Genomic DNA, 14432 nt, shown 5'->3' with positions numbered 1-14432 from the left:
GACAGGCTGACTAAGTCAGCGCATTTCATTCCTGTGGCAGTTACCTATTCCTCGGAGCGATTAGCAGAGATTTATATTCGGGAGATCGTCCGTCTTCACGGTGTGCCCGTGTCTATCATTTCCGATCGAGGTACGCAGTTTACCTCACACTTTTGGAGGGCAGTTCAGCGTGAGTTGGGTATACGGGTTGAGTTGAGCACAACATTTCATCCTCAGACGGACGGGCAGTCCGAGGGTACTATTCAAATCTTGGAGGATATGCTCCGCGCTTGTGTTATAGACTTCGGAGGATCGTGGGATCAGTTCTTGCCCCTTGCAGAGTTCGTCTACAACAACAACTAGCAGTCGAGCATTCAAATGGCTCCCTATGAGGCATTATATGCTAGGCGGTGTCGGTCGCTAGTTGGGTGGTTCGAGCCGGGAGAGGCTCGGTTGTTGGGCATAGACTTAGTACAGGATGCCTTGGATAAGGTCAAGATTATTCAGAATCGACTTCGTACAGCTTAGTCCAGGTAGAAAAGTTATGCCGACCGTAGAGTTCGTGATGTTGCATTCATGGCCGGAGAGAGAGTGTTACTTCGGGTATCACCCATGAAGGGTGTAATGAGGTTCGGAAAGAAGGGCAAGTTGAGCCCTAGGTATATCAGACCTTTTGAGAATCTGGAGAGAGTGGGAGAGGTGGCTTACAAGCTTGCGTTGCCACCTAGTTTATCAGCTGTTCATCCGGTATTCCATGTGTCCATGCTTCGAAAGTATCACGGTGATCCGTCCCATGTGTTAGAATCAGCTTTGTCCAGTTGGACAAGGATTTGACTTACGAAGAGGAGCCGGCGGCAATTCTAGCCCGACAAGTTTGCCAGTTGAGATCAAAGAGCTACCCTTCAGTTTGAGTGTAGTGAAGAGGACAGCCTATTGAGGCAGCTACTTGAGAGTCCTAGTCCGATATGCGGAGTAGATATCCCCACCTTTTCACCAGCCCAGGTACTTTTCTATGTTCGTTCGAGGACGAATGGTTGTTTTACAGGTGGAGAATGTGATTACCCAAAAGATCATCTTATGTTTTAGAACTCGAATCTGCGCTCTTAGGCCTTAAAAATCTCATTTTACCCTTCTCGATTTGCGTGCATAGCCCGGACAGGTTTCCGGAAAGTTTTATGTTAAAAACTAATAAAAATTAGATTTTTTTACCTTAAAAGTTGATTTTAGTTGACTTCGATCAACATTTTTGGTAAACGGGCCTGGATCTATATTTTGACGGTCCCGGTGGATTCGTATCGAATTATAGGATCTGGGCGTATACCCGAAATCGAATTCGGAGGTCCCTAGCTCAAATTATGAATTTTGATGAAAATTAAAAGTTTGAAAATTAATTATTTTTAAGAATTGATTGATGTTGGGCATTGTTAGTATCGGGTCCGTATTTTGGTTCCGTAGCCCGGTACAAGTTCATTATGATATTTAAGACCTGTCTGAGAAATTTGGTGAGAAACGGAGTTGATTTGACGTGACTCGGACCTTCGGTTGAGAAAATAGTAATTTTTAAGTTTTCTTGAGGATTTCATTCGATTTGGTGCTAAATTCATAGTTCTAGGTGTTATTTTGGTAATTTGATCGAGCTAGCAAGTTTGTATGATGTTTTTAGACCTATGTGCATGTTTGATTTGGATCCCCCAGGGCTCGGGTGAGTTTCGGATAGGCCACGCGATGTTTTGGACTTTAAAAATCTGGTTTTTCTGCAGAGTCTGTGTTCTGGCATTTCTTTTTTCGCGTTCGCGAAGGTACTCTCGCGAACGCGAAGAGTAAACTAGGCAGCTAAAGTTTTCTTCTTCGCGAACGTGACTGGCTCAATGCGAACGCGAAGCATGTGGGGACCTGGGAGGGGGGGTGGTCGTTGCTTCATCGCGAACGCGAAGGCCAGGGGGTGTAATCATCGCGAACGCGACAGTACTCTCGCGAACGCGATGAACACTGTCGCCCGACACTTAACAGATTCCAAAAACGGGATTTTAGCCAAAAACTCATTTTTTTCTCAAAAATCAAACGGTGAGAGGCGATTTTTCAAGAGTCATTTCTTCCCCAAATTGTTGATAAGTGATTCTAAACTATTTTCTTTCAATTACCCATTACATTTCTTGAATTTTCAACCAAAAATCTAGAGTTTTCATGGTATTATTAGGGATTAGGGTAGAAACTAGGGATTTCGGGAATTTGGAGATTTCGACCTCAATTTGGGGTCGGATTCCAATACCAATTATATATTCGGGCTCGGGGATGAATGGGTAAAAATATTTTGGTCCGAAATTCGGGTTTTGACCAAGCGGGCCTGGGGTCGATTTTTTGACTTTTTGGAGGAAAATTTGGGAAATTTAATTTATGAAATATAATTGATTCCTTTAGAAATATTTGATATTATTGAGTTATTTTTTAATAGATACGAGTGGTTTGGAGCTGAATTCCAAAGGAAAAACTGTGATTGAGAATTAAGTGGCCTTCGGAGCAAGGTAAGTGTTGTGTCTAACTTTGGCTTGAGGGAATATGTATTATATGAGTATTTGCTACGTGTTTTGTTGTTGAATACGATATATAGTTGAGGTGACGAGCATCTATACATTGTGGTCGAGTCATAGCATGCGAGTGAAATTCCATTTCTTGCAAATTTGTAGTCTTAAACCTTGTTATCTATGCTTATTGTTGTTGTTGAAATGTTTGGAGACTTGTATCCTGTTTCACCAAGGTCGATAAAATTGTGAATATTGGTTCGAGGTTGAGATGTAAAATTGTGAAAGTAATCATTGATGAAATATTGATTTCTTGTGAAACTTCTCTCTATCCGTTGTTATTGATTCTGTGAATTATGAGGAAGAGTGTAAGGCACGAATGGTGATGCCGTGCATGATTATTTATATTGTGAGGAAGAGTGTAAAGCACTAAGGGTGATGCCGTGCATAATTTATTTATATTGTGAGGAAAAGTGTAAAGCACGAAGGGTGATGCCGTGCATGATTTATTTATATTGTGAGGAAGAGTGTAAAGAACGAAGGGTGATGCCGTGCATGAAATATTTATATTGTGAGAAAGAGAGTAAAAGCACGAAGGGTGATGCCGTGCAGTCTTATTTGTTATTTGGGGAGGTTGAGAGTAAAAGCACGAAGGGTGATGCCGTGCAGTTTTTCTTGCTGTCTTAATTGCTCAATTCGTTTAAGGATTTTCGGTTTAATTCTGTCTTTTCATTATTCTCACTCTTTATGTTGTATTCCCCCACTGTATGTTCCCCTCCTATTATTTCTGTGTTATTTTATTTACTGTTGTTGCCACTAGCATGATTATACTGTTCAGGTTATATGTGGGTGTCTTGTCCTAGCCTCGTCACTACTTCGCCGAGGTTAGACTCGACACTTACCAGTACATGAGGTCGGTTGTACTGATGCTGCACTCTGCACTTTCTGTGCAGATTTTGATACATGTTCAGGTTGATCGAGATTTGCTACTGGTCCGCTGTCCGGAGACTCAAGGTAGATCTGTCGGCGTTCACAGACCTTGAAGTCCCCGTTTATCTTTTATGTCCTACTATTTTCTTCCATTCAGACAGTTGTATTTCTTTCAGACTAATATTTGTAGTAAATTCTAGAATGCTCATGAATTGTGACTCTAGATCTGGGTGGTAGTAATTATACAGTTTTATGATATTCTGCACTTATTATATTTCATCTTAGTTAATTATTGTTATTTACTGAATGGAAATAAGGAATTGGTTTAATAATTTTTCTAACGTTGGCTTGCCTAACAAGTGAAATGTTAGGCGCCATCACGGTCCCGTCGGTGGGAAATTTCGGGTCATGACAAGTGATCACTTTTCTTTGAAGTTTCGAAATCACCAAATCCCATCATAGTTGTAATATCAGGGTCTATTTCAGGTTCCTCCTCTGTAGCCTTCTCTTTCTGGGTATAAATACAAATACCGAAGTAACCATCAAAGTAAATTTGTTAGAGAAAACACTGATGGATAGAGAGAAAAGGGAAGGGATAGAAAGTCAAGTGTATGACCGAAGTCTGTCTCATAGTATCCCTACCAAAGTCAACCAAATCAGTCCCAAGTTTACCAAATCTATCATCCAAAAGTAAGCTTCACAACAACAAACCTTCTTCTCTTTCTTCTTTTTCCGGCATATACATTCCCTTTTCCCCCTCTTTCTGCTGTTATTTCAACAATCTCTCCTCAAAATCTACAAAACATTTCTTGACTGATGAAGAACTGAAATATTTGGGTGGGTCTCTGATTTTTAACTCAAGGGGCCTTAAGTTTTACGGGTTACGGGTTTTGGGTGTTGAGTAATAGGTCGAATTCAATTAATTTGGGTTGGGGATTAAAAAGGCTTAGAAGCCCTCCACATGGCTCTTCCATTAAAGTAAGTGCATATCTGTTTAATAGTTAGACAACAAGGTTATTTTTTATCGAATAGTATAATGGAAGATAATTTTAAATAATTTTCAATAGTAAAGGGATATTTTTGACCGTTTTCCGTCTAATAAATAGATTCCTTTCCACTATTTTGCATAATAAAACCCCTTTTGAAATCTTATATGGGAAGGCTCCCTCTTATTCCCAATTAAACCTTTTGGTTGCCTCTGTTATGCCACTGTCCTTAAATGTAATAGGGATACATTTGACCCAAGAGTTGTTCCTTGTGTTTTTCTTGGTTACCCATTTGGTAAGAAAGGATACAAGCTGTACAATCTGTGTTGATTTCGAGAGATATCATCTTCCATGAATCTGTATTCCCTTACTCCCTTCCATCATCTTCTCCTAGTCATTTTCCGGTTTTTATTTCTGATGATACCTCTCCTTCTCCTTCTCCTGCCCTTTCTCCTACCTTGTCCTCTTCTCTACCTACTTCCATTATCACTGATTCCTCTGTTCCTGATAATGTTCTACCTATTCCTCCTGAATCCTATACTGTTTCATCACCTATTCCTGACCCTATAGCTACTGCCCCTTATGCTGATCCAATTCATTCTTCTCAACTTAGGAGAAGCACTAGGAATTACACTTTTCCCTCACACTTAAATGGTTTTGCTGTTCAGCTTCCTTATTCCCTCTCTAGCTCCACTACTACATCCCTTTATGCTGCCCACACAGTTTCTTCTAAGCCTCATTTTTATATTCAGGATGCTTCCAGTCCTGCTTAGGAGGAAGCCATGAGGAAGGAGTTTCAGGCTCTAGAAGCTAATGGCACTTGGACAATAGTTGAGTTACCTCAAGGGAAGAAAGCTATAGGGTGTAAATGGGTCTATAAGATTAAGTATAAGGCTGATAGTAGTGTGGAGAGGTACAAAGCAAGGTTAGTTGTAAGGGGTGATACACAAGTAGAAGGTGTTGATTTTCATGAGACATTTTTTTCGGTGGTTAAAATGTGCACCATATTAATATGTTGGCATATAGATGTATTTTTCTCATGCCATTTGATAATGAAACGTCTTATCTGTTGTTGAAATAATTTTAGAAAAAATCACAGTTTTCCAACTTACTCATAAATTTGGTGATTTCGGTAAAGGATTTGGGTTTTCACTGATATACTTGAAAAGCATGCATATTTTTCTGGAACTGTGAACGAGCTGAGCATTTTATCTCTGAGATACTTCTTTTATTAATTCCATTATATTGTTTTGATTAGTTGTTGGCTATTGGTATTGCACCCCGACCTGTGTTCCAGCTCGTCATTACTTTCAACCTAAGGTTAAGTTTGTTACTTATTGAGTACATGGGGTCGGTTGTACTCATACTACACTTCTGCACCTTGCGTGCAGATGTTGGATGTTGATGTTACTGTGATAGACGGGAGCTAGAACTGAAGATGTACATGCGTTGCAGTCATTGCTGCCTCTTGTTCATGTTAGCTTTAGAATTTTTAATCTGTTCATGTATATTTCAAACAGATGACGTATTTTTATTTCACACCAGTTTTGTAAATTCTAATCTTAGAAACTCATGATTTGTACTACTTGTCCTTGGGGAGTGTATTAGAGTTAGTTAAATATTAATTGAATCGGATAATTATAAATTGACTTACCTAACGGATTGGGTTAGATGCCATTACGGCTAGTTGTATTTTGGGTCGTGACATACATGGGGTCAGTTGTACTCATACTACACTTTTGCACCTTGCGTGCAGATGTTGGATGATGATATTGCTGTGATCGATGAAAGCTAGATTTGAAGATGTACCTGCTTTCCGGTTGTAGCTGCCTCTTGTTCATGGTAGCTTTAGATTTATAAAAATCTGTTTATGTACATTTCGAACAGATGATATAATTATTTCATACCAGCTTTGTAAATTCTAATCTTAGAAACTCATGATTTGTACTACCAGTCCTTGGAAAATTCTTGTATAAAAGTAGTTGTATTTTCATTTCTTTTCTTAATAAATCTCATTTAAATTGGATAGTTATTAATGGGCTTACCTGACGGGTTAGGTTAGGTGCCATCACGACTAGGTGAATTTTGGGTCGTGACATAATAAAACTAGCTTCACATTACCAACTTTAAGGTTGCTGTCCTAGGCAGAGGCGGATCTATGATTTAAGTTTTATTAGTTCAATCTTTAAGGTTTTTAGCATTGAATCCATTGTATTTTTAAAGTAATGGGTTCATATAGTTACATATTACAATATTAGTGAATGTTTACACATAAATTTATGTTTCTTGTCAAAAGTACGGGGTTCACTTGAATCCGGTGCAGATACATTGGATCCGCCTCTAGTCCAAGAATGTGCTTAATTAAAACTCCTCACAGTGTAATCAAGTTTACAAATTGCCCTGCTTCAAGCTGAATTATTCGGGAACAACTTAGGATTTTGATGAGAGTTGAGTCTTAGCTATATTAAGTGAATTTATTTTACCAAATAAAAACAAATCTGGTCCGTTTAATATTTAAACATGTCGCATGCAAAAAAAATCAATATCCAACTAAGGGAAATGGATAGAATGGAGAGGAGCCGAATCCAAATATATTGCTCTTTCTTGATGCTTCAAAAACAAATGGTCATGAACCTAAGTCTATTCCCAAATTTAATATTCCTTTCGTTCACTTCTAGTTTTTCGTAATTGACTTTGCATATTCTTTAGAAAATAATAATTGAAGTATATTTATAATTTACCATAATACCTATAATAATGATAATATTTTAAAAGAATTTGAGAAATAATTTCGAGAATGAGTAGTTAATGATTAGGGTAAAACATGTAAAATATTTATTTTTTTCTTGATTTGCTAAAATTAACAAGTAAAAATAAAAATATATTTTTAGTATAACGGACAAGTAAAAAATAAACCGATGAAATATATACCATAGTTACAGAACACATTAATACAGCCAAAATTAGAGTCTCACGGAGTTATTACAATCAAAATTAAGGGACGGACCAATTAAAAATTGGAATTTATTACTGTCTTCAAGCTAAATAAATTAGTGTAGTGATATATTTTACAAGTACATTTTCTCTATCGAGAAAGTTACATCTTTGAACCCTGCAATGGCATCTTGATTTTCTTGACCTTGTTAATGAATGCTATCACAGTTTCCACGCTTTCAGCATCTAATTGATAAACACAGAAAAAGGATCAGAATCTGATTACTTAAAAATTATTACAATCAAAATTGGTAATATAAGAATAGTAGTAAATTGTTAATTAAACTGCCGTAGGCGATTAAAATACACTGATACTGCAAAAATTCTCTATATTGTAGTTAAAAACATAAAGAAGCATACAAAAGATGCATCTCCGGCATTTCCAGGAGATGCAGTTCCTTAGTAGACTTCTAACTTCTGTTCAAATGTTCAAATCATTCATACAAATAAAATTTATTTGTATGATTTTATTACCGAATTTTGCGCAACAAGTAATTATATAAAGGAAACATAATATAGTTAATGAAACAAGAACTTTGGAATTTGGTTCTTTCTTCAATTAATAATAGTCGTAAAGAAAGTGAATGATTTTGTAAACAAAATTGTTGTTAAAAGTCGGAAAGCAATACTTATGATACTCCCTCCGTTTTATTTGATTTAATTTGATTTTTAAGCAGTTTTTATTTGTTAAAATAATTAATTTTTCAAAAACCAAGAAAGTATTAGTTTTTTCTTTTCAAATTTACCCTAGTTAATAAATGATCTAAATAACTTTCTAAAAAATCTTTACAACTTTGAACTTCCTATTATGAGTTAAGAAAAGATAAAGGTTAACATAGTCAATACTCAATAATACTCTTAATCAGTGTTTCAAAGTAACTTTCGTAATAAAACGGAACGGAGAGAATATATTTACAGAGATAAACTTTACAGGGAATAACACAAGGGGCGGATCTACCCTCTGAGGTAGGGATACCACGGCACCCGCTCGCTTCGCTAAAATTCTTACTATGTACATAATATGTCTGTGAAGAAATATATAAATGGATAGAGTGGCACCCAAAAGTCTCAAAGTGAAAGCGGGTGCCATTGGTTCAGCCATCTCTTTGAAAGTTTCTTTGGTCCCTGTTGGAGCAGCTCCTTTGGTTTTTCCTTTTTTCTACTTATTAAGATTTCCTTTATTTTCAGTTGAGCCCTAGGGCTTCACCTTCTTTCCTTCTTTTTCGGTTCTTTCCCTCCTTTTATTACTTGCTAAGTCTCTCTTCTTCATTTTTTAAACTTTCAATTCTCATTTTGTTTCTATCATTATTCCTTACTTTATGAACAATTATTTTCTATAGGTAATTTGAATTGATTTTAATTAGCATATAATTTCTTTATTTTAATGAAACGATATTAATTTATATAGTGAAATATAATTTGAGCAATATCTTCTATTGGGTTTTGAAAAATAATTAAATGGCTTGATTGATAGTCGTTTTGAGTTGAATATCATAAGTTGAATGTTGAAGGTTTTCTTTGAAAATAATTGTCATATAAGTCAACAATTAAGATGGAAAAATAAACAAAGAACGATATAAGTAAATTGATCTAGTCAAACAAAGAATATATAGTGTAGTTAAGGTACTCTTTATGCAAATATTTATATTGGAGGCGCTCTTTCATGAAATGTTATTTTTCTTTTGTATTTTTATTTAGAATGTGTATAAATTAAGCGTTAAAAATTTGAACTAAAATCGAACTTATTTGCTTTGTTAATGAAAGACCTATTCAAATTAACCAAAAACTAACCGAACCGACTCATTGTTCCTAATCTGTGTTTGTAGTTACTGACATGTATATTGTATGCATAATATGGTGGCACCCGCAACCTTCGAATCCTGGATCCGCCTCTGAATAACACTCTTAATTAAACTAATATTTTCTCGGAAACGGTTTTTGACGATTTTCTCATTTTTATACCTGAAGACAATTACAGAGTGTATCACGTTAGTAACCGTAGAGGTTAAAAACATATGGTAACTATTCTGTATGTTTTAACTTTTTAACCTTATTTTTCTTAACCGGGTAGGTCAGCCCACATTGAGCGACCGACAACCCGTAATTCTATTCCAACAATACTTAGCATAAAATTCATAAAAAATATAAAATCCATAAATTATATTTTCTTGTTGCTGGGAATTTTATCAATTACCTAAATTTGGTACTTTGTGCCCCTCTGGGTGATGAATCACAACAGGATTAACGAAGCACTTCACAAGTTCTTCTTCGTTTGGCTTTTTGGTTTCCTTCTCACCTATACAACACATATCACAATAAAGGACATATATACTTCAAATTAATTAGAAAGAATATAATCAAGTGATTGCGTAGTAGAAATTTTTGAAAATAAAAGATAACGTGAATTTACATAATTCTTTACTCCAAGTGGTGTACACTATTTTTAATTTGTTCTAGTTGTTTCAATTTTGAGCAGCTACCTTTTCTTTATTCAGCTACCTTTTCTTCAACATAAATAGATCAACTTGTCCCATCTGTATCTATATTATGTTTTTGAAAAAGGAAAAAAAACCCTAAACATACTCTTGTTTGCAACAATTTTTGAAATATTCATTAAGCAATCAAACAATCTTTGTCCTTTACGGAAAATTACATATCATATGGTTGTTCTTACATTATCTTAGAGTAAGTAGTAAATAATTAACAAATAAAATAGAAAAATATTCATAAACCTTTCTTTAGGTTTGGCTTCGGAACACTAACTTCCCTAGTTATGATATTTACTCTTAGCTCCTTTGTTTTAATCTCTGTACAATTCCTTTAACCTAGCTATCAACTCGTTCTTCATCAAGGGCGTCACATATGCCCCCTTACGAATTTAATGTTTTTGTTGATGTTTGTCCTAACATCGTATTGTTGGAGTCTGGATCTCATATCATACTTTTCACTGCAGCCCATACTCATAATACGTACTGTTCACTTTGGCTCGACAAACCTCACAAATTTATCCCTTAGACTACGTCATCATCGAGCGTGTGTACCATGTGAGCCTGTGCTCTATTTTATGTAGCACTTCATGTTTCTCTCCTTTCCAATGTGAGATGTGCCTAAGGTGTCATATGCACATTTTCTTAGTAAGCTTGGAAGCCTAGAAGCCTGCTAGTCCTTCGTACTGACACATCCTCATTAGCTCGTCCTCAAGGTGTCACATATAGACTCATTTAGAGATTTAGCGTCATCATTGAGATTTGCCCTACCATCATAATGTGGGAGTCTAGTTCTGGTACTATTTTTGTCACAACCTAAGGCCACGAGATGTATTGTCCGACTAGGCCCTGTAGGCCTCACAGATATGTCTCTTAGACTATGTCACTATTGAACACATGTATGATATGAACTCGTACTCTATCTTACATAGCGCTTTATTTTTTTCTCTCTTCCGATATAAGATTTGCCTAAGGTGTTATATGCATTCTTTCTTCAAAAGCTTGCAACTAAAAATCTGTTAGTCTTTCACCTTAACCCAGCCTAATCAGCCGCCCTCCATCAAATTGTCACAAGTAACTAGGTGGAATCTAGCGGGATAGATGGAGTCTAGTCATTTAGTATGCGCACTAAATTATCCCGAGATTATAATCTCAAGATTATAATCCCTGGACTAATTTATCCCACCTGGGAGGTGGGATAAAATAATCCCAAATTTGATGGGATAAGGTAGGATATCCAGTATTAAATCTGGGTTTGAATTTATACCATGTTTGGTTGACGATACATGGTATAAATTTAATCTCTTACTTTATCCCAACTTATCCCGCATACCAAATGATAATACTTTAATTAAACTGTCACAGTAGCAATTTAGAACAATTCAAGTTAATCAAGAAAAATAAATTGAAATATGTCATGATAACATTGTTTTGTGGTAAATACTCATCCACACCAAGTGCTTGCATCAGACTAATCTTCTTAATCTTAACAATCGCAAACTAAACTAAATATACCATGATTAAGTTATTTGTATTTATATGTCTGGTCCAAATACCAGACACATCTAAGTTCTTTTCTATTTTTTGGTGTAACAAAAGTAGTAACAGAACCAAACAACAGAGGCCTGCAGAGTAAAAAAAAAAAAAAAAAAAAGAGCAAAACAATTTTAGTACCTATGAAGTGCAGAGATGGGCACTCGATTGGAGATGAAAATGCATTAGTAGCAAGCTTGGGCAACCCAAGTTCACGCCCTCCAAATTTGGCCCCTGATATTATGATCACAAATTTTATATTTGGTACTTTGGTCAGAGCCACTCTTTGATTACCCGATAGGTCATCTTTAAATTTATAAATATTTCTATGTTCTAAAATCTCAAATAGCACCTTTCAGTATTCTTCGACTTGCGTGCGCAGTTTGCAAATTTTCCGCAAAGTTTTTATGTGAAAAATTGATTAAAATGTGAAATAGAGCTTTAAACTCAACTGAGTTGACTTCAGTCAACGTTTTGAGCAAACGGGCCCGGATCTGTATTTTGACAGTTTCGGTAAGTCCGTATCATGATTTGAGATTTAGGCGTTCGCCCGGAATCGAATTCGGAGGTCCCTAGCTCAAATTATCGCCATTTAACGGAAACTAGAAATCTAAAGGCTAAAGATTTCCAAAGTTTGACCGTGAATTTGACTTTATCGATATCGACTCGGATTGAGATTCCGAGAGTTGAAATAGCATTGTTATATCATTTGGGACTTACCTACAAAATTTGACATTATTCCGGATTGAATTGACATGTTTTGGTGTGAGTTATAGAATTGAAAATTTCATAAACTTATAAGTCTGAATCGATGTGCGAATTTGTGATGACCCAAAAGGTCAACTTATGTTTTAGAACTCGATTCTGCGCTCTTAAGCCTTAAATTTTTTATTTTTACCCTTCTAGATTTGCGTGCACAGTCCGGGCATATTTTTGAAAAGCTTTTATGTTGAAAATTGATAAAAATAAGAATATTTACCTTAAAAGTTGATTTTAGTTGATTTCGGTCAATATTTTTGGTAAACGGGCCTGAATCCATATTTTGACGATCCCAGTGGGTCCGTATCGAATTATGGGACCTAGGCATATGCCCGGAATCGAATTCGAAGGTCCCTACCTCGAGTTATGAATTTTTGATGAAAATTAAAAGTCTAAAAATTTAATTATTTTTAAGAATTGGTTGATGTTTGGCCTTATTGATACTAGGTCCGTATTTTGGTTCCGGAGCCCAGTATAGGTCCAACATAATATTTATGACTTTTCTGTGAAATTTGGTGAGAAACGGAGTTGGTTTGACGTGATTCGGACGTACAGTTGAGAAAATAGAAATTTTAAAGTGTTCTTGAGAATTTTATTAGATTTGGTGCTAAATTCGTAGTTCTAAGTGTTATTTTGGCGATTGGATCGTGCGAGCAAATTCGTATGATGGTTTTAGACTTGTGTGCATGTTTGGTTTGGAGCCCCGATGGCTCAGGTGAGTTTCGGATAGGCCACGAGATGTTTTGGACTTGGAAAAATCTAGTTTTCTGCAGATTCTGGTGTTCTGGCATGTCCTTCTTCGCGTTCGCGAAGGTACTCTCGCGAACGCGAAGAGTAAACTGGGCAGCTGAAGTTTTCTTCTTCGCGAACGCGAAGGCTTTGTCGCGAACGCGATGGGGGCGTTACCCTTCGCGAACGCGACCAGCTCCTCGCGAACGCGTAGTGTTAAGCACATCTAGGAGAATGTAACGACCCGACGGGTCGTTTTGAGCAATTACGTTTCTTTCAACTATTTGAAGTCTTGAATAACTTCCTACGAGGTATTATGACTTGTGTGAATTGTCGGTTTTGGTTTTAAGGTATTTCGGAGTTAGCTTGGAAGAATGAATTTTCATCTTGGAAGCTTGAGTTGAAATAGTTGACCGGATATTGACTTATATGTAAACGACCTCAGAATTTAATTTTGATGATCCTAATAGCTCCGTATGGTGATTTTGGACTTAGGAGCGTGTCCAGAAAATTATTTGGAGGTCCGTAGTGGAATTAGGCTTGAAATGCCGAAAATTAAATTTTGGGGAGCTTGACCGGGGGTAGACTTTTTGATATCGGGGTCGAAATCCGATTTTGAAAATTTTAATAGGTCTGTTATATCATTTATGACTTGTGTGCAAAATTTGAGGTCAATCAGACGTGATTTTATAGGTTTCGGCGTTGTTTGTAGAAATGGAAAGTTTCAAAGTTCAATAGACTTGAATTGGGGCGTAATTCATGGTTTTAGCGTTGTTTGAGGTGATTTGAAGATTCGACTAAGTTCGTATGATATTTTAGGACTTGTTGGTATATTTGATTGAGGTCCCGAGGGCCTGGGGTGAGTTTCGGATGGTTAACGGATCAAAAATTGAACTACAACAACTGCTGCAATTTCCTTATGTTGGAAATTTCTTCTACGAGAATCGAGCCCACAGAATCAAGCCCAAATAAATCGAGCCCAGAGCCGAGGGCCAGGATCGAACCCAGGGTTGAGGGCCACGATCGAAGGCAGGGTCGAGGATCAAGATCGAAGGCAGAGTCGAGGATCAGGATCGAAGGCAGGGTCGAGGATCAGGATTGAAGCCACGATCGAGCCCAGGGTCGAGGGCCACGATCGAAGGCAGGGTCGAAGACATGATCGAAGGCCAGGGTCGAGGACCATGATCGAGGCCCAGGATCGAGGCCAGGACCGAGACCCAGGATCGAGGACCTCGATCGAAGGCCAAAATCGAAGGCCAAGATCGAGGCAAAACCGAGGCAGTCTGGGCAGAATTATTAAGGAGGGACTTCGTCCCATTCGCCATTTTTGACAAATTGGAGCTTGAAGAGAGGCGATTTTTGATAGATTTTCAAGAAAAACTTAAGATAAGTCCCTTGTGATCATTTCTACTCCATAATATTGAATTATCATTGAATAATCCGACTAGATTACATGATTTTGAGGTGTAAATCGAAGACTGGAACTTAGAAATTTGGAAATAAGATTTGTAGATTTG

The 14432-nt window shown here is 36.9% G+C and overlaps 1 long non-coding RNA gene across 1 annotated transcript; it reads right to left on the bottom strand.

Annotated features, from left to right (window-relative positions):
- Positions 1-7521: 7521 nt before the first annotated feature.
- Positions 7522-11710, bottom strand: LOC117273599 (uncharacterized). The gene is made up of 3 exons (XR_011408081.1): positions 11569-11710; positions 9603-9704; positions 7522-7594 (listed from the first exon to the last, which is right to left on the bottom strand). It is a non-coding gene; the product is annotated as an uncharacterized lncRNA (long non-coding RNA).
- Between the last annotated feature and the right edge of the window lie 2722 nt (positions 11711-14432).

The sequence above is a fragment of the Nicotiana tomentosiformis genome, chromosome 5 (genome assembly GCF_000390325.3).
Source record: "Nicotiana tomentosiformis chromosome 5, ASM39032v3, whole genome shotgun sequence".
Classification (NCBI taxonomy): domain Eukaryota; kingdom Viridiplantae; phylum Streptophyta; class Magnoliopsida; order Solanales; family Solanaceae; genus Nicotiana; species Nicotiana tomentosiformis.
Note: the sequence above shows the minus strand (reverse complement) of the source record. Positions and strands in the feature narration are given on the sequence as shown.